At 34.4% G+C, this 22868-nt stretch overlaps 1 long non-coding RNA gene across 2 annotated transcripts; it reads right to left on the minus strand.

Annotated features, from left to right (window-relative positions):
* Positions 1–978: 978 nt before the first annotated feature.
* Positions 979–20704, minus strand: LOC141584810 (uncharacterized). Of its 2 annotated transcripts, none has more exons than XR_012518006.1 (3): positions 5723–20704; positions 3954–4004; positions 979–2219 (listed from the first exon to the last, which is right to left on the minus strand). It is a non-coding gene; the product is annotated as an uncharacterized LOC141584810 (long non-coding RNA). The 2 variants fall into 2 exon arrangements; XR_012518005.1 differs by having other exon boundaries at positions 5719–20704.
* Between the last annotated feature and the right edge of the window lie 2164 nt (positions 20705–22868).

The following is a 22868-nucleotide window of genomic DNA, read 5'->3' on the forward strand; positions in this document are numbered from 1 at the left end:
ACTGCAGAGTATTTCTGAGAGAATGTTTTTAAACAATACTCAAGGAAGATACATATTATATTTATGAATTAGAAGAACTCAGTATCATTAAGATGTTACATCTTTTCAAATTGATCTGGAGAGCCAAAGCAGCCACAATCAAAACTTGTTTGCATTAAAAAAAAATGAATCCAACAACTTGATTACAAATTTATATGGAAATGGAAATGACTAATGATAGCAAAAACAAGTTTTGAAAGGAAGAACAAAGTTAGAGGACTTATATTTAAATTTTTATTTGAAGAATTATTTTAAAATTAATTAAGAGAGCATGGTAATGACAACGAGGTAGGCATACATCATTGAAACAAAACAAACAATCCAGGTATAGATCCATACACACCTAAGTAAATGTCAACAAAGACTCCAAAGCAATTCAACGGGAAAAGAAAACTTTTTTTTTTTTTCCTAAAAGCATTGCTAGAAAAACTAAATATGCATATGGAAATAAACAGGAAAATAAAATTATCTCTCACCCCATACACAGAATATAATTTAAAATGGATCAAACATCTGAAGTAAAACGGTACAACTATCATACTTATTTAAAAAATTAAAAAATATCTTGTAAAACTTGAAACAGGCAAATATTTTGAGTTCTTAGGAAATAAGCATTAATCATAACAAAACTGATGAACTGGACTTAATAAAATTTAAAATATTGTTGTTCAGAAGTAAGAAACAATGAAAGCCACAGAATATAAGAAAATATGGACAATACATGTATCTAACAAAGGACATACACCTTAAGTACATAAAGAGCACTACCAACTCAATAATTAGAACACAAACACCCCAACACTAAAGTTTTCCCCTCTGAAACTGCATCTCTCTCTCTCTCTATTCCCTTCCACTCAGTGTGGAAGCTGCTTTTCTCTCCTGGATTCCATCTTTCTGGATTCTCTCACTTAGCATGAGAGTTAGCTCTTTCTTTCTCTCTTTAAATAAGATCACTTTCTACCAAAAAAAAAAAAAAAAAAAAAAAAAAGAAAGAAAGAAAAGAAATTAAAAACACTTGACTATACCAAGTGTTGATGAGGTTACATAACTATTGTTAACTCACAATGCTTGTGGGAACGTGAAACGGTTTAATCATTTTGGAAACTGGTTAACAGTCTCCTCAAAAGTTCAACATAAACCTACATTGAATAGAAACATTTTACTCTCGGATATTAAACAAAAACATATTTCTGCATAACAAATTATGGAAAAAGTTGATGGTAGCTTTATTCACAGCTGCAAAATAATGGAAATGAGCCAAATGTCCATCAACAGGTAAACAGATAAATTGTGGTATACTCAGACAATGGAATTTTACTCAGAAATAAAAACAACTAACTACTGATATACAGAGTAACATGGATAACTCTCAAAACTATTGTGCTGAGTAAAAGAAGCTAGACACACAAAATACTTATTAAATGGTCACATTTATATAAGATTCTAGAAAGTGCAATTAAAGTATACCAGCAAAAAGCAGATAACTGGTTGTCTTTGGCAGTGGGACGAAGGAGGAATAGATTACAAATGGACATGGGAAGTATTTTAGTTGTAATTTTTAAAAAAGTTTTGACTACATGGCATGTAATTACAGTTTCACAGGTATATATAACTGTGAAAATAAATCAAATTCTACAATATAAATGGGTGCTGATTTATATATACTGTTTCTCACTTAAGTTAAAGAAAAAGCAATATTTTCTCTCAGCCTAACATAATGCTCCTGTACCTTGAAAAAAAATGCATTTTCTCACATGAAAGGTAAGGCACAGTCATCTGAAAGTCATTCTATATATCTCTGTGTGATAGTCATTACTTCACTAGATTAATCACAATTCCACTTAAAATCCTTAACTTAAAAACTGAATTAGGGGCTCAACCAACACTAGAATGAAATACAGGTGACGTTTACATAAAATACAGGTGACCCTTGAACAACATAGATTTAAACTGTATAGGTGCACTTATATTTTCTTTTGCTCTGGCACCCCTGAGACATCAACACCAACCCCTCCTCTTCCTTCCTTTCTTCAGCCTACTCAGTGTGCAGGTGACAAAGGTGAAGATCTTTATGATGATTCACTTCCACTTAACGAATAATAAATGTATTTTTTCCTCATAATTGTCTTCGTAACATTCTTCCCTAGCTCACTTTATTGTAGGAATACAGTATATAACACCTATAAAATGCAAAATATGTGTTAATTGACCGTTTATGTTAACAGTAAGGCTTCTAGTCAACAGTAGGCTTTGAAAAGTCAGAATATTATACAGAAATTTCGGCTGCATAGAAGTCTGGCACACCTAGCCCCTGTGTTGTTCAAGGGTCAACTGTAGTAGGAAAAGATGAGAAGGGGGTTGGTCAGTATATTTAATGATAAATAATCAAGGAAGAAAACTGCACACCTTTTACGGTAGTCGTCTGCATCTGGATATATAGCCAGAGCTGGTACTTAAGAGTGTATGTGTGTGTTTGTGTGTGTGTGTGTGTGTGTGTGTGTGTGTGTTTGTGTGTCTATTTTTCCCTTCACTATCCAAACCAGATACTCATTCCCTTTGCTTTCAGCCAACTATAAGGCTGGTTGAAGTCTTTTCTTAGGTGAGAGAGAGTCTAACTTTCATTCTGGAAAGGTCTGAGCTATTAGTAGTGCTGTTTTTCAGGATGTTAGAATGTTAAAAAATTACGTGGGAGGCCATCAGGTTGAGATGGCTCCAGTACATTGGGTCCCAACATAAGCAAAACAAAACCTAACTCAGAGTCAATGTGTTTAGCAAAGAAAAACAAAACCTAAGCTTTACCAATCAGAAACTGCCAACTAGCCTCTAACTAGGGAATTTCCATTTTAACTAACCAAACATTTTCTTTGTCTTGCTTCCTCCAAGACCTGATAAAAGTTTTCCCCTCCTGCCTTTTCTGTGGAGTGCTGAACCCCTGCAGTCTGGTCCTGCCCTATTTGTAAATGGTTGAATGTTGAAATAAACATGCTAAGTTCTATTGTGCCTAAATTCATCTTTTAACCATAGGATATCTTCACAATTTACCCTGCAATAGCAGAGTTTTAAGGAAGTGCTCTAAGAATTCTCTAGGCTTACACAGAATCCTCTCTGGTCTGAAGGTTAAAAATGCTCTCTTCATACTCAGGATGAATCGGCCCAGGCAATGAAATTATCCCCTTTTTACCCATTGCTTAAATGGTAAAATAGACTCAAAGAGGCCAGGTGGCAGCATCAGCTTACAGTGCATGGGCCATTCTTCTAATAAGAATTATTATCTATGAGCCAGGAAGCCCACATAGTATGATAAGCCAAAATACAAAAGAAATAAGTGAAGAAAGCACCGAAATAATTCAAACAATTCAAAGATTTAATGAAAGTGCAGGTGATAACTAAGGACTTTAAGGAGACGTGCAGAAGATTGGCAGAAAACCAAGAGCATTTGAAGTTATAAAAGCCCATAAAGAAGCATTTCAAGAAAAAATAAAAGTTGAATGTGTTGACTGGCACTTAGAGAACTGTTCAGTTAAGAAGAAAGAATTGAAAATTGCATTTGACAAGAAAAAGATCCCCAGTGACTTTAATGTGTGTAGAAGTGAATAAGTGGTGTGAACAAATCAGACTAAAAGTAAGTTGAAAGCAAAAAGAAGGTGGGGATGTGGAGAAAGCAAGTGCTGCTTTTGTTTTTGTGTTTTAGAAAGTAATGTGGAAAAAATCAAAGGATTAGAGAAATAGTTGGAGAGTGACAAAAAAGAAGGGATTTTAGTGGTAGGTAAACTTTTCTTTGCAGCAGATCATGATATACTAGAGAGGGAAAAACATATGATTCAGACAACAGAAATAAAACTCTTGCCAATGAAATGTGACTCCAAGCTTTTAAATATACAGGCATGCAGACTTTAACTTCAGTCATCACTTACGCTGCCTCTCTTCTCCTCTCTACTCTTGAGAACGTTGGTGATGGGATGGCACTGGCAAAAAAAAACAAAAACAAAACAAAACTCACTCTTTTGGTTCACCTGGTCCCATCAAGTCCACCAGCTCTGTTGCTTCCATGTAATAATTGAAGCATAAATTAGTTTTGTGTTGAGGGAGTCTTAAGGCCTAGAATTCCTCCTTAGCCTCTCATTTTCAAGATATCCTATATCTACTCTGCAGGAGTATTTTTAACCTGATGTGACTTTCTCTTTATTAATATTTATTTTACAGTCATTTCTCTGTTCCTCAAAATCTATCTTCCTAGGTGTTCATAACACAAATCAAATCATAACCTCTTCAGTGATTTTGTTTATTTATTTATGTATTAATTTAGAGACGGAGTTTCACACTGTCGCCTGGACTGCAGTGCAGTGGTGTGATCTCAGCTCACTGCTATCTCCGCCTTCCTGGGTCAAGCAATTCTCCTACCTCAGCCTCCCAAGTAGCTGGGATTACAGGTGCCTGCCAACATGCCCAGCTAATTTTTATATTTTTAATAGAGGCAGGTTTGACCATGTTGGGCAGGCTGGTCCCAAACTCCTGACTTCAGATGATCCACCCACCTTGGCCTCCCAGAGTGCTGGGATTACAGTCCTGAACTATTGGGTTGGCCTCTTTAATGATTTTAAACATTTGTAAACAAAGCCCAGAAAAGAAAGTGCCTACAGGGACCTTTGCCTTCTGCCAAGACACAAACCTTCTCTAAAGCAAGAAAGCACAAATGAGACACTTACCTAAATACAGTATGAAGAGAGAAAGAAAAATATTAGGTTGGTACAAAAGTAATTGTGGTTTTTGCCATGACTTTTGCACCAACCTATTATGTGGAGGAAAACAAAAGAAACGAATTCAGTCACATTTGATAGTATGTTGCACAACTATCACACGCACAAACACACATACACATATATACATATACACATCTATATAATTTCAAGAAGCAATAGATAAACCTTCAGGTCCACAAGCCAGGCAACTATCAGTTTACCCTTAAAGTTTTTTACCTAGCAATCTGTCTTTTGCAGATGCTTCTTTTTCACTAAGGAAAGCCCAACCAAAAATGTTTCACCATTCATCATCTAATCTTTAAGTCCATATGCTGTACAAGGAAAGCACTGTGCTAGAAGCTGGATAGTCTAGCTAGGTTTGAGCTACATAACCTTTGTTATTAAAGAACCTAGTTACTGGTTTCCTCATTTCATACCCAGACCCCCGAGTGGTGCAATTCATCTTGCATACCAATTTGCAGAGCTTTGATTTGCTAACTTACCCTCAAACTTTTAAAGTGGACTTTATTAAACATGGTTATTTAATTAAATGGAACTAATAACATAATTAAGTACTATTAATCCATACTTGCATACTGTAGTGATTTTATTACAGAGGATTGTTTTCTAAATACAAAAATCACTAAATTTATGTCGGTAATTTAAATAAACCACCAATCTTTTCTCCTTGAAATTTATGCTTGTATTTTATTTCAATTCGAGATCTTTACTTTCCCCAGAATTAAGATAAAATTTGGGCACTTTGATTTTGTCTAATTTCTCATAGTACTGAATAAACTGGAGGATGACACAGTTTAACAGTGGTAAAGTTCAGGTCACCCATCAACTTTTCTTCCTGTCTTAGGTGATGTTGGCGGTTGAGCATTAGGATTCTTCCACGTTGTCTTTTCTCAAAACTGCAGCATTTTTTTTTTCATACCTACTTTTCTTTTCTTTTTCTTTTTTGTTTTTCTTTCTGCGACAGAGTTTCGCTCTTGGTGCCTAAGCTGGAGTGCAGTAATTTGATCTCGGTTCACCGCAACCTCTGCCTTCTGGGTTCAAGCAATTCTCCTGCTTCAGCATCCTGAGTATCTGGGATTACCGGTGCATGCCATCATGCCTGGCTAATTTTATGTATTTTTAGTAGAAACAGGGTTTCAACATGTTAACCAGGCTGGTCTCGAACTGCTGATCTCAGGTGATTTGCCCGCCTCAGCCTCCCAAAGTGCAGGGATTACAGGCATGATCCATGGCACTCAGCCATATATACTTTTCTTTTGCAGTAAAGCACCTATTCAGCACAGAAGAACAAAGTAACTTTAATAATTATATCTAACCATTTCTGATTTCTGATTCTGAATGCAGCTATATGACAGATTTAGATGTATACAGAAGCATTTATGCATGTTAGATTGAGAATTTTTTCTTCAGAAGGAAAACAATGAGATAAAGAGAAGGAAAAATATATTTGTATGCAAATGTTTCCATGGTACATCTTGTTTTAATCATGAAAATAGTTATTACTAGCAAATAATCCAGTTAGGAAGGTCAATGGCCACTACTCCAAAGAAAGTACCTCTTAAACACAAAACAAAATGCACATTTACTATCCGAGTAGAGGTAGCAATAACTGGACTGCCTAGTAACTGTCATTAAAGACTATTATTGAGAAGTATGGATCACAGAAATACTCTGCTTCTCATAAATAAATTGACTATCTGCGCCAAAACCAAAGAAGTCTTAAGTCAGTGCTTGACTAACTGCATTCCCAATGACATTCTTTCACTGTTTTTACTTATAATAAAGGTACGTGGGCAATATATCTCACAGTGTTCCTGTGCTCACCTCTCCCTCTGACACCACACCAAGTGTTTTCTTGCAGGCAAAACATTTCGTCATAAAAGTTTTAAGGAAAGGAGTGGAACCAAGAATATTTTGGCTAGTAACTTTTATTAATATCAAAAACAGCCTATTTGGAAATTCAATGTAATAGTTGCCATAATTGAATCTCCTATGCATCTTCTTGTTATTATAATGTTATGATTTAAATCTGAATTACAAGATAATGTGAACTTCACAGGAAGAAGAAATGTGTGCTTCATAGCTTTCTAGTTATTACGGGGCTTTAAACCTGAACATCGGCTCTCTCAGCTCTTAGAAATTAGAATCTCATGTTAGGAACTGAGAAGAAACTGAAGGTTTAAGGAATTCCACATTATTTCTTTGGGCGGTTGCAAAAATTTGGCCGATTCCACTCAACTTCATAAAGGCAGAATTAGAAAAGAAAGAAACAAGAGCAGATTAATTGATCACCATCAACATTCTAGATTCTGACAAATACTACATCTTTTAATTTAAAAAACCCTACTACATAGACTAATATCCTATCTATGAAATTTTAACATAAAGTCTAGCAGACACCATGCATGCCCTGTCCACAGCCTCCTGTCCTTACTACCTCAGTGCCCACCAACATAATTTCTAACTCCCAACTCTAGATTTCCTCTTGATGCTGGACACTGCTTTGCTACATTCTCAAGACATCAGTCATATTATCTCTAGTAGTTTTAAACTTTGGTCAATAAAATTTAGAAGGCATTTCTGTACAAACATCTCTGCCTTCTGCAGAAGAAATCTTCCCTGAGATGAGAAAGCACAGACACTGCTTTATTTCCCCACCACCAAGAACCTTCCATCCATGACTAAAGAAATTTGGTCTATATATATGTTCTTCAGCTTCCTTATATTTCAGGTGAGATAAATCTTAGCCATGTGTTGCATGCTTTACTCCATGAAGTTTACCAGTGGGATTATGTTCCAGGAACCCACAGTGGTAGCTGGCCTGGCAGCACACCCTTTGCTGTCTGTCTTTACTTTTTGTTCCCCTATTGGAATATTACGTTATCTCTCAAGTAAACCTGTTTTACTTGAATTTTTACTTTTGGAGATAACCAAACAAAAACAGTAATTTTGTTTCCTAACAATTTATTTTGATCCTAGCAGTTTTAGCACCAATGCTACAAAAGGGTAAACTTAAGTATAATTACTCCGCTCCCTTCCACAAGAAAAGGAAGGAGGAGAAGAGGAGTAGGTGAAGACTGCAACTCAATAGCAGGTTCAGAATGTATGACCTCAAAATATGCTGCTTTGGCATATGGATTATTTTGAGCTGAAGTCACTGAGATAAAGCAGATTCAGGAATGGCTCCCTCACCTTCCTTTTTCTACCTAAAAGCAGGCCGTAAAATTTCCCTGTTACCAGGAAAAGTATAACACTGTTATCTCTAGAGACTGTAATATGATGTCAGAATGGACTTCTGCAAACAAACCTATTAAAATAACTCTTATCTTCCATTAGTTCCTGCTCATTCTCATTTTATTTCCTGGTCACTAGCCCACAATTTACTGCTGCTGACCCAAGCCCCTGTATTTTATTATATGCCCATAATTTATCATTCTTTATGAAAACAATTGTAAGCTTTCAGGCTGATGGTTTCTTCTGGTCTTCACTTTCCTTCTGTTGCAGGGTGAACCTCAAAACTGAGGCTCAATCTGAGAGGCCAAATGGGTTTTTGGTTTTGTGGTGGAAATAATTCAAGAAAGGGTTGACAGAGTAAAGTGAAAGCAAGTTTATTTAAAAAGTAAAGGAATAGAGGGTGGCTACTCCATAGGTGGCTATTTTCATGGTTTTATATATATGTATGTATGGCAAATCAGTGGTGGATTATGCATGAGTTTTTGGGAAAGAGGTGGGGAGTTCTCAGAACCAGGTTTCTCCTGCTCAGACCATACAGGTCAACTTCTGGGCACTCCCATGGCATTTGTAAACTGTCTTGGTGCTGGTGTGAGTGTCTTTAGCACTTTAATGCATTATAATTTGCATATAACGAGCAGTCCAGGCAACCAGAGGTAGCTTTCTTCCCCATCTTGGTTTTAGTTGGTTTTGGTCATAGTTTCTTTACTGTCTCCTGTCTTATCAATGGGGTTTTATGACCTGTTATTGGAAACTAGTCCTGCCACATTCCTACCTCATTTCTATAGGCTTCCCATGTACATGTAAAAATGCTAAATAAATTTGTATCCTTTTCTCTTGCTAATCTGTCTTATGTACGTTTAATTCTTAGGCCAGTCACTTAACATGAGGGTGGAAGAACTTTTTTCCTCCTACACTGTGCTCCAGGCTCCAGGTCTTAACATAGAATATTTCATTAGCGTTATATGTAACTTTTTTAGGGGAACTCTATCGACATACAATTTTTCTTACTTTTTTTTCTTTTTTTTTTTTTTGTCTAAAACCTTTTTTTTTTGGTCATCAGCTTTGGCTGTTTACATGTTAGCCTATATTTGCAAATATGGCTTAGGAACTACTAAACTGCTCCTGCTTACTATGTGCAAACACACACACACACACACACACACACACACACACACACACTTTACACAAATCCACACAAAAATATGTTAACTTTTATAAACAGCCTAAACTATGGATGCTTTTTATTCTGTACAAAAGACAATGGCACAGCATTTTTACCTGTGAGGGCATCTCACTTCTGGGCTGGACTTCATACCACATTCATTCAGAAACAGAAAGCAATCATGGTTAAACGTTCAATGTTAAAATAAAATTAGTTCTCCTCTTTGTTCTGCCTGGCATTAGCTGTGTATCTAAGGCAAATTACTTTACATGTTTATTTTTAGGTTTCTTCATCAGCCAACCAGAGGTATTAATTTTGGTGCAACAAGAATTAAATTAAACACTGCTGTATAGCACTTAGCATAGTGGCCAGGATTAGCATTATCCAATAAGGGTGAGATTACAGTAATAATAATAATGGTAATAAAATGATAAGCATTTCCTACTTAACAATTAAAGCAGATGTGATGACCAAATGCATTTGCTTCACTGTTAGAATCCGAAGATGGCAAAAAACTACTTCTTCAAAATCTTTACTTAATATTGAGATACACAATAAACTGCATGAAAAAAAAATCTAATGTTTAAAGCATTTAGTTGCCCTGGCCTCATCTATAGGAATATGTCGTATGGTAATTAATCCAGCTAAGCTTTCCATTAGCTTCTATGAAGATCCAAAACAAAACGTTTTTCCTCAAGTTTTAATGGCCTTGGCTATGTTTACTAATTTTAGTATGAGCAGCAAATGCTCAAAACATAGACTCTTTTTTATTATTTTGATAACAAAGCCCTTCTACAAAACCGCCTGCCCCTTCTTCTTCAGCAAACGTCAACACTGGAAAACTTTTTAAAATATTAATTTGATGGTTTTTAGACCCAGTGAGCACAGAAAATGAAAATCATTTTAATTATTTCTACCCTCAATGCCCAAACACAATAAAGATGTAGTGGCAGAGGGAATCAAACACCAGAAAAATGATTACATGAAGACATCGACTTTTATTTTCTTATTCCCAAATCATCAGTATTGAACAAGAAACTCAATAGCACAAAGCATTCAGCAGAAACTATAAAAGACTCACGTGTATAGGGGATTGTTGGCCTCATTAATAAGTGACAGCAGACAAACATTATGTTGTACCTACCTTTCTGAGACTTTCCTTGTTCTCAAGATACGTGTGTTGAATGACTTGTACTATATGAATTTACTCACGTCAAGATACTCAACATGTGGTCCATTAGGTTTATCGTAAACCAGTCTTGCTGATCGCTTAAACTTTTGCCAGCAGTCTTTAAAATTTAAGCTCTTCTAATATTTTGATTTTCCATGATATGTGAATTCACAGCGTCTCCTATTGCCCCACCCCCATAATGGGAGAAAAGTACATGTTCATTCAAGTATATTACATGAACGAGGAAATTCAGAGTAGAATTTTGAGTTACAAAAGTGATTAAATGGTTAAATTATTGTTTGATGTCAAATTGACAAGAAGGGCATATATTATTCAGCTTATGTGAATGAGTTTCTTCACTCTTGAAAAATAAAAGTTGTCATTTAACTGATAATTTATGGAAAAAGATTCCTATAACACTTGTTGCAACTTCTTTATCTTACTCTTCAGTATTGTTTTCTCCCACTATGCCACTGAAACTGCTTGTAATAATCCTACCAATTGATACCAATAAATAAGAAACCAATGTCTGATTTTAATTATAGTAGGAAAATTCAGTTTTTAAATTTGACCTCTATGCAGCATACGGTTATTAACTCATCAGCCATTTTTTTCTTGCGATTATCTTGTCCCTGATTCTGTGATCTGGTTTCTTGACATTTTGCCATGTTCATTTCTGGTCTTGCCTTCTATGTCCAATTAAATCAATGGATCACAAGCTTTACTCTACATTGACTCACCTGAGATGCCCCTTAAAGAACAAAACAAAACAAAACAGTAAAACCCAGCAGATTCCTGAGCTCTGTCACTAAAATATATCAAAGGGATAGCATATTAACCTGAATCTTCATAAAATAGCTTAGATGATCCTGATGCATATGGTCCTTGGATTATATTCCTTCCATTGTTAAGGTTATCTACCATCTAACACTTCTGTTATTTTACTTAACTGTATTGCCTAGTATTATCTGCTCCCTGATACTTATCACATTTTTATACCTCTGAATTATATTCAAACAAGACCTCTTTTCTAAATTTCAGACTCAGATTTCCAACTCTTAATGATATCTTTGCCTGTGTAACCCACAGGTACCTCATCTAAACAAATCCTAAAGTGAGCATATCTTTTGTTTACTTCTCAAATTTACTTATCTTTCTGTTACACTCAGTTTTTACTGGCTGAACCATCACTTATTATTCATTAGAGCCAAATCTCTTGACAGTAATCCCAGTATCTTTGGTCTCTTCTCAACCTTCATGTTCCACTATCTTCAATACTCACTAATTGCTTAGTCTTTTATAAAAGTCCTTATTCAGTGAAAGAAGGAAAAATCAAAACAAAATTCCAAAATGCCCTGTCTTATCTCAACACTGGATTAAAGTTCTGAATTTATTTTTATTTGAAAGATGCAGTCTATGGGAAAGTTTGTTCCATTCATTCAACCATTAGACTGTTTTATTATTTATCCTTAAGCCAAATCAATATTTTAATTAACAGAATAGTTTCTGAAGTTCTTATTTTTTGATATTTTTTATTCATGTGAAATAACCTCTAAGGAAGGCTTAACTATGTCTCTTTTTTTGGGAGAAAAAAGAGAATAAAGTATCTTTGGCAGTGTTATTTTATTAGAGGAAAGTTTTAAAAATAATTGACATATTCATAGAAAGTTATTTGTCAAAGGAATGAATTTCCCTCACACATGTAAATGTAAAATTATTTCCTGTAATGTGCACAAATCTAATTTTTCTCTGCTAATATTTTAATTTTTTCATTGAATTTATTAGAAATTTTAAGAAAAATGAAATATTTTGTCTGCTTTTCAGAAAACGTATTATATGACCAGGTGTAAAAATTAATTTTTACAATAAATATTTAACAACTGAAACTTTAAATAAATCTTTTCTATATTTAAATACCTGAATTCTAATGGTGCAGAAAAATTCAGTATAGACATGTGCCATATCTAATATTCATTTTTTTTTTTTTTCTGTGAGACAGAATCTCCTTCTGTCATCAGCTGGAGTGCAGTGGCGTCATCTCAGCTCACTGCAACCTCCGCCACCCAGGTTCAAGCGATTCGCCTGCCTCAGCCTACAAAGTAGCTGGGACTACAAGCTCGTGCCACCACATCCAGCTAATTTTTGTATTTTTAGTGGAGACGGGGTTTCACCCTGTTGGCCAGGGTCTTTTTAACCTCTTGATCTCGTGATCCACCTGCCTCAGCCTCACAAAGTGCTTGGATTACAGGTGTAAGCCACCGCACCCGGCCTCTAATATTCTTAAAAATTTTTCTGTCATTGCTGCCAGAAAATTGCTTTCTACTCCTTTTTTCTGAAGTACTGATAATTTCCTGATGTTAAGTTAAACAACGACTTACAATGAAGATTATTTAGGAGTAATTTTTTAAAAAAATTTCTTCATAAAGTATACTTTTTCTTCCTTTGAAAATGGTCAAGGGCATGTATTTCTTACATGCAACTATATATTTTATGCCTTTATCAAGTTTATAATTTATGAAAGTATTTTCTAGTGCTTATTAAAATTACCTTATATGTTATACTAGTGCCAAAAAAAATAAAATGATAATGGGATCATTGCAGTGTAAATGGAGTAACTGACATGCCATCTGCCGCACATGTCTGAAATGAATATAAGACTGGCCTGGTGCCATCCTCTTGGGTCCCAAAGCTATGTTCATTTACTTGCCGAAAAAAAAAAAGAAATGATTCATGTTAGATATTGTTTTAATTTTGCCGCTATTAGTAACGTGTATTAACCATTACTCTATTTAATTACCTGAACTATTTCATTTTAGTTTAATTTGGAAATGAAATGAAAATATTTATATCTCAGTTTTAAGGCCACCTTTAAGGCACTAAATAGAATTATATGTTTGCCTTGAATGAAAAAAAGTTTTGGTCACACTCTTATTATCTACAAATAATAAATTTGGTCATTTCAACTGGCATTTTTTCCTATGTCCTTTGTTGCTGTTGTTACCACTTCTTTTCTGATTAAAAACATTGCCCTTGTTTTTAGTACTTATATGCTTGTGATCTAACATTAGCTTTAACCAGTATCTCTGCCTAATGAATTGAGTGTGCGGTTACTCCATACCCTTTTGGTAGAACAACACTAATTTTTGACACTTTTTGTTATGTGTATTTCAACTAAGATTTGCGGATACGTTCTTCAGGTCTCATAAAATGTTATATGTGTGTGTGTATAATTTTGTGATTTTATTCAAATATATTTTTAATGTTTGTTTTTAATTGGCACATTATAATTGTACATATTAATAGGGTATAATGTGATGTTTCTATACATTTGCACATTGTGTAAAAATCACATCAAATTAAAAAAAAAAACAAAGTATAGTTATTAGATTTCAGTGGCAGCATTTGCCTTTGTGTATACAATTCCAACACCAACAAATGAACCCAAATGATGTTTAGCACAATGTATCAGTAAATGATGCATATTAGTTTGAATCTAGAAAAAAAGTGGAAAACAAACATAATTTGGCACACAGTAACATAGTTATGTTGAATTCCAAAGAACGTTCTAAGCGTCAGTGTTTCAGTTGTGATCCTTCATACCAGAGTAAAAATAATCAGTTCAAACACTAAGAAAATACAATTTTTAAAAACCATAAAAATACAAATTCTTCCTTTTAATACATCCAGTATTGATAATATAATTTCAGTAAAACAAACACTATCATTTGTCAAAGTTGAATATTTTCAATTTGTTTTTTTTTCTCATTTTTTAATGCTTTATTAATTGAGTAAAATAATATAAGTTACAGTAAGTTACGCAAGATCAGCCATCATGTTTAACATTCAGCTGGTTTTATTAGTTTCTCTCAGCAGTTACTTTATCTGATTACATTTATAAGATAAAACCTTATCACATTTCTCATATACACACATTGTGCCAGTGGATTCACATTACTGATATATGTATAAAATCTGCCTGGTGTGTACACTGGAGACAAATCAGTGAACATCTGTCAAAGATTATTTTAATAAAGAATGCTAAAAGCATTTGTAAAATACATAGAATCTTTTTCCACAAATAGATTCATATCTAAACATCTGTTGCATAAATTACGTTTCCAAAGTTTATGGTAGAACCCATGTTGGCTTACTTACTTTATTATTGTAGACTGTCTTTTAACATAAAATGCACAACATTCATTTCACTAACAACTGGGATTAGGTGAAATCTCACCAGAGACAGTATCTGCACTGTGGATGACCTGAAATAGTTAAATCATCTTGCAAAGCCACTTCCGTAATAAAAATGTTTTAACACATACTTCATGGAATCTGGTTCACATATCATAGCATTTCACTCCTGTGATAGAACAAGCTTTTAGTTTTTCATTTGTTTCCTTTACATTTTATTCTCCGTGAAACAGGTTCATGGTATTATTCCTTTTTTCTCTTTGATTTTTGTTTCTTTCACAGTTTTGAAGTTGCTGCCTGATCCACAGAACAATTTTGTACCACAGGTTGAAATCTGACCTTAAATATTACAATCAAGCAGCATCTGTCTGGTCAGAGTGGGCCAGCCCTTGCCAGCATGTGGGCACTTTTATTATTTCATTCTATTCTTTGGCACCTGATAAGTGTGCTGAAAGAGAGAAATCCAGAGACTTGTTGCTAAGGATTTTACAACTAATGTTTGTTTGCAAGCCTGTGTATTTAAAACCCTGTATTTTGATTTTCTTTTCTGCTGGAATAGTTTCTTTCTCCTCCATTATTTGCAATCTGGGTTAAAAAGCTAAGATGAACATATAATATAATTAATTAATACAATTATAGTTGAAAAATCTAATAGTTTGGGTATTAATGTTATTTTTTAAAAATCTTTAAAAATTCATTTCTTGATTTCTTGATTTTAAGCTGGATTAGAGCTATAACCACAAGACATTTATGACTGGTTTAGGAGCTGAGGAAAAAGTTCATATTCTAAAAGAAACCTTTAGTAAATCTGACTTAGAAACCGCCAAAATTCTATTAATGGAATAACTGAATTCCCAAAGTGTCCCACAGTTATGGTGAAGTATTTAAATTAAAATGAAAATATGCAAGTAGGAGGTATAAGTGGCATTTGATAAATATCTCCTATGTGCCAAGGCTAAGAAGCATGCTTTATAATTGTGCTATTTTGGTATAATTAAAAATACATGTGTGGTCTTCATCCCTGGTTCCTGACTCAGAGTTCCTAAAACCCTTGAGATCTCCTGAGTGACAGCAGCACTAGGAACATCTTTTGTTCTAACATTTGGTTTTTGTCTTCAGTTCCTGACACAGACCTCCATGTCCTTTGGAATTCTGTAAGTGATAAGAACATATTTTTTTTCTAAAATGGAGACTCTTTTAAGGATAATCGCTGGTCACCAGAAAGACCAAACCTTAATTAGAAGCTTGGAATTTTCAGCCTTTCCCAGCAACCTCTCCACGAGGCTGCCCCCTCCACCGCACCTCCCCCAATCTCACCCCAGCTTAACCTCTAGAAAGGAGAGTGCTAGAGATTGAGTTAATAATCCATCATTCCTATAATGATGAAACCTCCACAAAAACTCTGAAACAATGGAGAGTGCTTCTGGTCTGATGAATGTGTCTGTATGCCAGGAGGATAACACATGCCAACTCCATGGGACCCTTGTTAACCTTGCACTATGTATGTCTTTATATGAATGTTCATTTGTGTCCTTCATAATGTTATTTATAATAAATCAGTAATAGTAAGTAAGCTGTTTTTCTGAGTTCTGACAGCTGTTCTTGCAGATTATCATGCCTGAAGGTGGAGTTGTACAAACTCCCAACTTTGTAGCCAACTAGGACAAAAATGTGGGCAATCTGAGCACTCCATACTTGCAACTGACATCTAAAATAGGGGCAGTCTTGTGGGCTTGAGCCCTTCATTTGTGGGGGTCTGCATGAACACCAGGTAGTTAGTGACAAAACTAAACTAAATCATAGTATATCCATTTGGAGTACGGGAAGTGAAATAACTGGTTAGGGTGTGGAACAAGCAACAAGAAAACACAAACTTGATATCACAACTGTTGAGAGTAGAATTAAATAACAGTAATACAGGATTTCACTCCAGGGTCAGAAAATACAATAACACCCAAAATTTCAAAGTTGGAGTCTGGAAAAATCACTTCCCAAAGCGACCACATAAGAACTTCAGGTGAGAAATCTTAAAAATGCCTAAAATGTGATTAGCTTCTCTCCCCAGAAAGAGAGAGCATATTAAATTGATTGCCATATCAGCTTAACAATGTTAATATGGGAAAACAGGCATGTATAAGGCTAGATTAATAAAAGCCCATAGTTTCGGACATTCCATAAGAAGAAGTAAATATATCCTTAGGAGAGGGTCCATTCCAACTTAACAAGTGTGTTTTCTGCTTTACTTAACCTCCTTTACACATTCTTATTATGCACAGACTCAGAAAGAAGTTAGACTCAAATACACATCCTTTAAATTTATACACAAATACACTCCTTTAAATTTATAGGTATCAAGTCTATTCATTATTCTTAAGCCAAACTTAAAGCCAGGAAGGCCACATCTTCATCCAGAGGAAGAAAGCAGAGTTAATGCCTGAGAATCTCCAGACATTACTGCTATCCACAGTTTCCCAACTTAAGGCTCTTATCTTAAACTGATTTAACATCTTTTATCACAAAGGTCTGAGGATTACAACAAAAAACTATTGCCCCAAAATGAAAAAATTAAAACCAATGTAAAAATTATTATCAGCAGTTAAAGAGATTGAATTAATATGTTAAATGGCAAAAGAAAACTTATTGGCTTAAGAACTGAAATCCATTATTTTGCCATATATCAGAAACATATCTAAAAGAGAATGAAATGAAGTATTTAATAAGAAATGGTTAGATATGACTAATATAAATGACAATGACAAAAAATAATAATGATTATCAAATAAACATTTAAAACCCTCAAATAGACAATGAGATAATATACATGTAATTGAAGTCTGATATAGTTTGCATAATTGTCCTGGCCTAAATCCCATATTGAATTGTAATCCCCAGTGCTGGAGGTGGGGGCCTGGTGGGTTTAGGCTTATGGGTGTAGATCTCCAATGGCTTGGTGCTGTTTTTGTGATAGTGAGTTCTTGTAAGATCTGGTCATTTGAAAGTGTGCAGCACCTCCCCCGCCCCCATCTCTCTCTCTCTCTTTCCCTCACTTACTGGCTCCTGTGTTCTCCATGTGAAATAACTGCTCCTGCTTTGCCTTCTGGCATAGTAAACGCTCCCTAAAGCCTACCAAGAAGCAGATCCCACCATGCTTCCTGCAGTCTACAGAACCATAAGCCAATTCAACCTCTTTTCTCATAAATTACCCAGTCTCAAGTATTTCTTTATAGCAGGGCAAGAGGGTCTAAACACAAAGTTTGAGAAGAATAAGTGAGACAAAGAGGCAGAAAGACTATTTGAAACATAAAAGCCCTTTTCCAGTCTGGCATGTTCTGAAATTTATAAGAAATTTGTAAGTCATCATTCTATCTTAAAACATACAAAATGCCAACCAAAGCAAAAAATGAACAACTCTTTTTAGATCTGAGAAAGAAGAGGTAAACAGGGCAAACTGCTTCCCCTCAAACTGGAAGAGACAGAGAGACAGTAAGTCATAACCTACGGGAGTAGAAGCCTAGGAGCAGAACCTTCCATGGGAGCCAGTCCAGAGTAGGAAAACCTAAACTGTAATTGATAAAAGCTGGATGCCAGTAACAGGATTAAAGGAGATAAAAGAAAGTAAAAGGAGTAATACATAAAGCAATCATGGCTGAGAATCTCCCCCAAATTACTGTTAGACGCAGAATTACAGATCCAGGAAAGTAAGAGAATGAATGTCAAGGATGACGAATACCAAAAAATCAATGTCTAGGTATATCATATACAAACTTCAGAAAACCAGAAAAGAAGAAAAAAAATATTGAATGAAACTGGGGTAGAAGAGCAAAACAGCTAACCCACAGAAGAGAAAAATGCGAGCGATATCTGATTTCTCCTCAGAAACCATACAAGGAAGAAGACAGTGAATAACATAAAGTGTTGAGAATAATAAAAAAAAAAAAGGCACCAACATAGAACATTGAATCCTGTAGAATTATCTCCCAAAATAAGAAGGTGTGTATGCATTTTCATTAGAAAATTTTCAGAAATAACATTTATAAAAATAAGTAATGCTTTTTATTGAGTAGTTGACTATATTTCACTTTATTTTAAGCTAGAAATATACCTATGATTGTAAGGTGATGTATTCTGTTTATTAAAATTCCTGGATATCCACGTTATTAAAAAAAATTTTTAATAAATTGATTTAAAATTTTTTCAAAAAATACAAAAAATAAAATTTTCATTGAAACATTATCATTCCATAAACAGAATACCCAGATATTCCAATAAAAATAAAATTCAGTTATCTCTGATGTCTTACCAACTTTAGCCATTTGTAAGATCATAGCTTTTACTTTTTAATTTTTAAATTTTTTAAAATTTTATTTTAAGTTCTTGGATCAGCTTTATTGCAATATAACTGGCATGAGACATGTAGGGAATAATACCGTGTCTTGGGGCATTTCATATAAGGGTTACATTATATTGTCATTATTGGTCGTTCAATCAACAAAAATAAATATTATGCAAAATAAGACAAAAATTTGATAAATATTTATAAACCCATAATAATGTGGAGAGGCAATAAAACTATTCTCAAACTAAAATTGGGACCATTTATAGAGAGTTGACTGATGTCGCAAGACACATCAAAATAAATTCTTCAGAAAGAAACAAAACACAGAGACCATTGAACACATCTTAGAATGGCCAAAATCCTAAACGTTGTCTAAACCAAACTTGCAAGGATGTGGAGCAATAGGAACTCTCACTAATTGCTATTAGGCATGCATAATGGTATAGCCACACTGGAAGACAGTTTGGCAGTTCCCTACAAAATGTAACATTATCCTACCATATGATCCAGCAATTGACTTCATTGATATTTACTCAAGTGAACTGAAAACTTATATCCATATAAAAGTCTGACTAGACTTTACAGCAGCTTTATTATTAATTGTTAAAACTTGGAAGCAGCCAACATGAATGGCTGTATAAAATGTGGTAGTTTAATTAGTGCTAAAAAGAAATGACCTATCAAGCTATGAAAAGACATGGAGAAAACATACATTCATATTACTAAATAAAAGAAGCCAATCTAAATAGGCTAATAATGTATTATTCTATGTGACATTCTAAAAAAAAACAAACCTGTGAAAGCAGTTGTAAGAACCTTGGTTACTAGAGACTGTGTGTGTAGAAACAGATTAGGCAAAGCACAGAGAGTTTTTAGGGGAGTGAGGCTGCTCTGTGTGATACAACTATTGTAGATACAGGTCCTTAAACATTTGTCCTAACTCATAGTATGTACACCACCAAGAGTAAACCCTAGTATGAACATGGAGTTTGAGTCATAATGATATATCAGTGTAGGTTCATCAATCATAACAAATGTTCTACTATAATGCAGAATGCTAACAGTGAGGGAGGCTGGGTATGTGTGGAGACAGGAAATACATGAGAACTCCCCATACTTTCTGCTCAGTTTTGTTATAAAGTGAATAGTGGGAAAGGCTGGGTATGCCTGGGCACAGGGAGTATATGGGAACCCTCTATACTTTCTACTTAATTTTGCTATAAACCTGAAACTGCTGTAAAATTGAAGTTTATTAATTGAACAAAATAATATTGAATAATTTTGCATTAGCTATTATTATAATAGCTTATAATAAATATCACCAAAAGCACTATTAATCCAGCAAACTCCAAGACAAGTAAATCCATACCTAGGCAAATCTTAGCAAACTGCTGCAATAAAACTGTTGGTAACGTTCCAGAGAGAGAGAAAGAGAAAGAGAAAATTCTTAGAAGCAGTGTAGGTCGGGACACAATATACTTGGGGGAATAAAGAGTGTTAAATGGCTGGTTTTAACCAAAAATCATAGAGTACAGAACATTTTTTATCAACTCCCCCAAAAAAATTTTAATTGGAAATTAAGGCATTTAGAAATGCACAAAAGATAAAAGAATTGATCATTGGCAAACCTGCACTAGATATGCTAAAGGAAGTTCTTCAGGCTGAGGGGAAAGAATTAGAAATTAGAAGCAATAGAAATGAAGACAGAACGTTGGAAATCATAAATAAGAGAGCAAATATAAAAGACTATTGCTTTGTTTCTAAATTTACTTAAAAGACACTTTAGTTACTAAAACAAAAACATCTTTGGGTTTATATTATATATAGAGAAATAAAATATATGACAAAACAGGGGAGACAGTGGGAAATGGAAATATACTGTCATAACTTTCTTACACTATACTTGAAAAAGGATATTATTTCATAGCAAATTGTATTAACAATGTATACGTAAATCCTAGAGAAACCCTTGAAAAAATGGGCATAGGTTAATAACAAAGACAGAATGAAAAGCCAAAAAAAAACCAAAAAAACAAAAAAAAACCAATTCTAAATTCTATGAAGGCAGGAAAATGTATTTTTAAAACATTAAGAAATATAGAATAAACAATAAATTCACACATTTACGCCGGGCGTGGTGGCTCAAGCCTGTAATCCCAGCACTTTGGGAGGCCGAGGTAGGTGGCTCACGAGGTCAAGAGATCGAGACCATCCTGGTCAACATGGTGAAACCGCATCTCTACTAAAAACAAAAAAAAATTAGCTGGGCATGGTGGCGTGTGCCTGTAATTCCAGCTTCAGGAGGCTGAGGCAGCAGAATTGCCTGAACCCAGGAGGCGGAGGTTGTGGTGAGCCGAGATCGCGCCATTGCACTCCAGCCTGGGTAACAAGAGCGAAACTCCGTCTAAAAAAAAAAAAAAAAAAAAAAAAAAAATTCACACATTTAAACTCAATCACTTTGACACCTCCTTTCTTCTCTCCCTTTGTCTTTCTCTCCCCCTAACCTTTGCTACTTCCTTATTTTCTTCTGTCTTTCCTGGCATTCTCTTATTTGCTCATCTTGCTTTCTTTATAACTAGCTTCATTTTCTTTACCAACTAAAGAAAATGGAGTTGTTTTCTTTCCTCTTTTAAAATTTCTTTTCTTTTGATGTTATTTTCTTAAATATTTATGTCGTAAGTATTTGTGATTACTCTTCACTCCACTGTCTTTATCTGGAATTATAATAAACACATGTTCAATGACTCTTCTCTATGTTCTGCCATTATGGTAGGTGCTAGAGATATAATAGTAGATTATAGTTTTAAATTAACACACAGGAAGGACACTTAGCCAAATCTTAGTGAATCATGAAAGCTTTCCAGGAAACTAACATATAAAATAACCTGAAAATAAAAAGGTACACAGGTTGTACCTTTTTATTCTCCTTAAATGAAGATGGAGTGGTAAATAGGGCCAGAATTTGAATCACTTACATTTTAAGTCATGTAAAGAAACTTGAAATGAAATCAAAGATTTATTTTGTAAGGCATATTTGAGATGGCATTGTGATTGATTTGGTTTGGGAAGAGACTATTGTCTCTTGAGTTCAGGAGGGCATCAAGTTTCAGGGCTTGAACAACCTGGTGAGGCCGAATATTCCTTCAGCTAAGAAACAGCAGAGAAGAGAACAAGAAGTTAGGAAAGTTAATACATGAGTTCTGTTATTGAAGGCTGAATGTCCCTGCCTAAGGAATAACCCAGCAGAGAGGTGTACAGACCACTGTGTGTATGAGTCTGAAACTCAAAGGAGCTTCTGGGCTAGAGACTAATTTGGAAAATTTTAACAGATCAATAATTATAGAAATGAATGAGACCATCAAAAGAGGATTTCTAAACATTTTGAAAGTCACAGATTGTTCGGAGAAGCTAATGAAATTTGGTAATGTTCCAGAATACACATAAAAATTGCCTATCATTTCTGGGATTTCAAGACTCTTCTAGATATTGTTTATAGTCTCTAGTCTATAAATCTCTGATATATTCAGAGAAAAAGTAAGTGGTGTAGGTAGTATGCTTAAGAAAGAAAATTTTGAAACAAAACATTTCACAATTATCTACATATTGTCAATTTCAGAACTGATGAAAATCAGTGACTAGTATTTTTATTATACTGAGGATTAATTGATGAATTATAATCTATATATGGTAGAAATCAGGATTCTGGCAGGTCACTTTTCTGAGATTTTTGCAATCACTTAAAGTGGACTGCAAGAAAACTTTGTAAGTTTCTTGGGAATATGGGTTGCTTTTTCTTTAAACAATTCTTGATATTTTCAGATTTAAAAAGTCACATAATCAACGGCAATCTAACTTAGAAAGATGAAGTGATTTTCATTTATGTATCTCCCACTATGGAATATCTTGATTGCTCATGAATAAAGTAAACATTAATTTACACTGGCATTTTAGTTAAAAAATAAATTACATTCACCG

Source organism: Saimiri boliviensis, chromosome 6 (assembly GCF_048565385.1).
Source record: "Saimiri boliviensis isolate mSaiBol1 chromosome 6, mSaiBol1.pri, whole genome shotgun sequence".
Classification (NCBI taxonomy): domain Eukaryota; kingdom Metazoa; phylum Chordata; class Mammalia; order Primates; family Cebidae; genus Saimiri; species Saimiri boliviensis.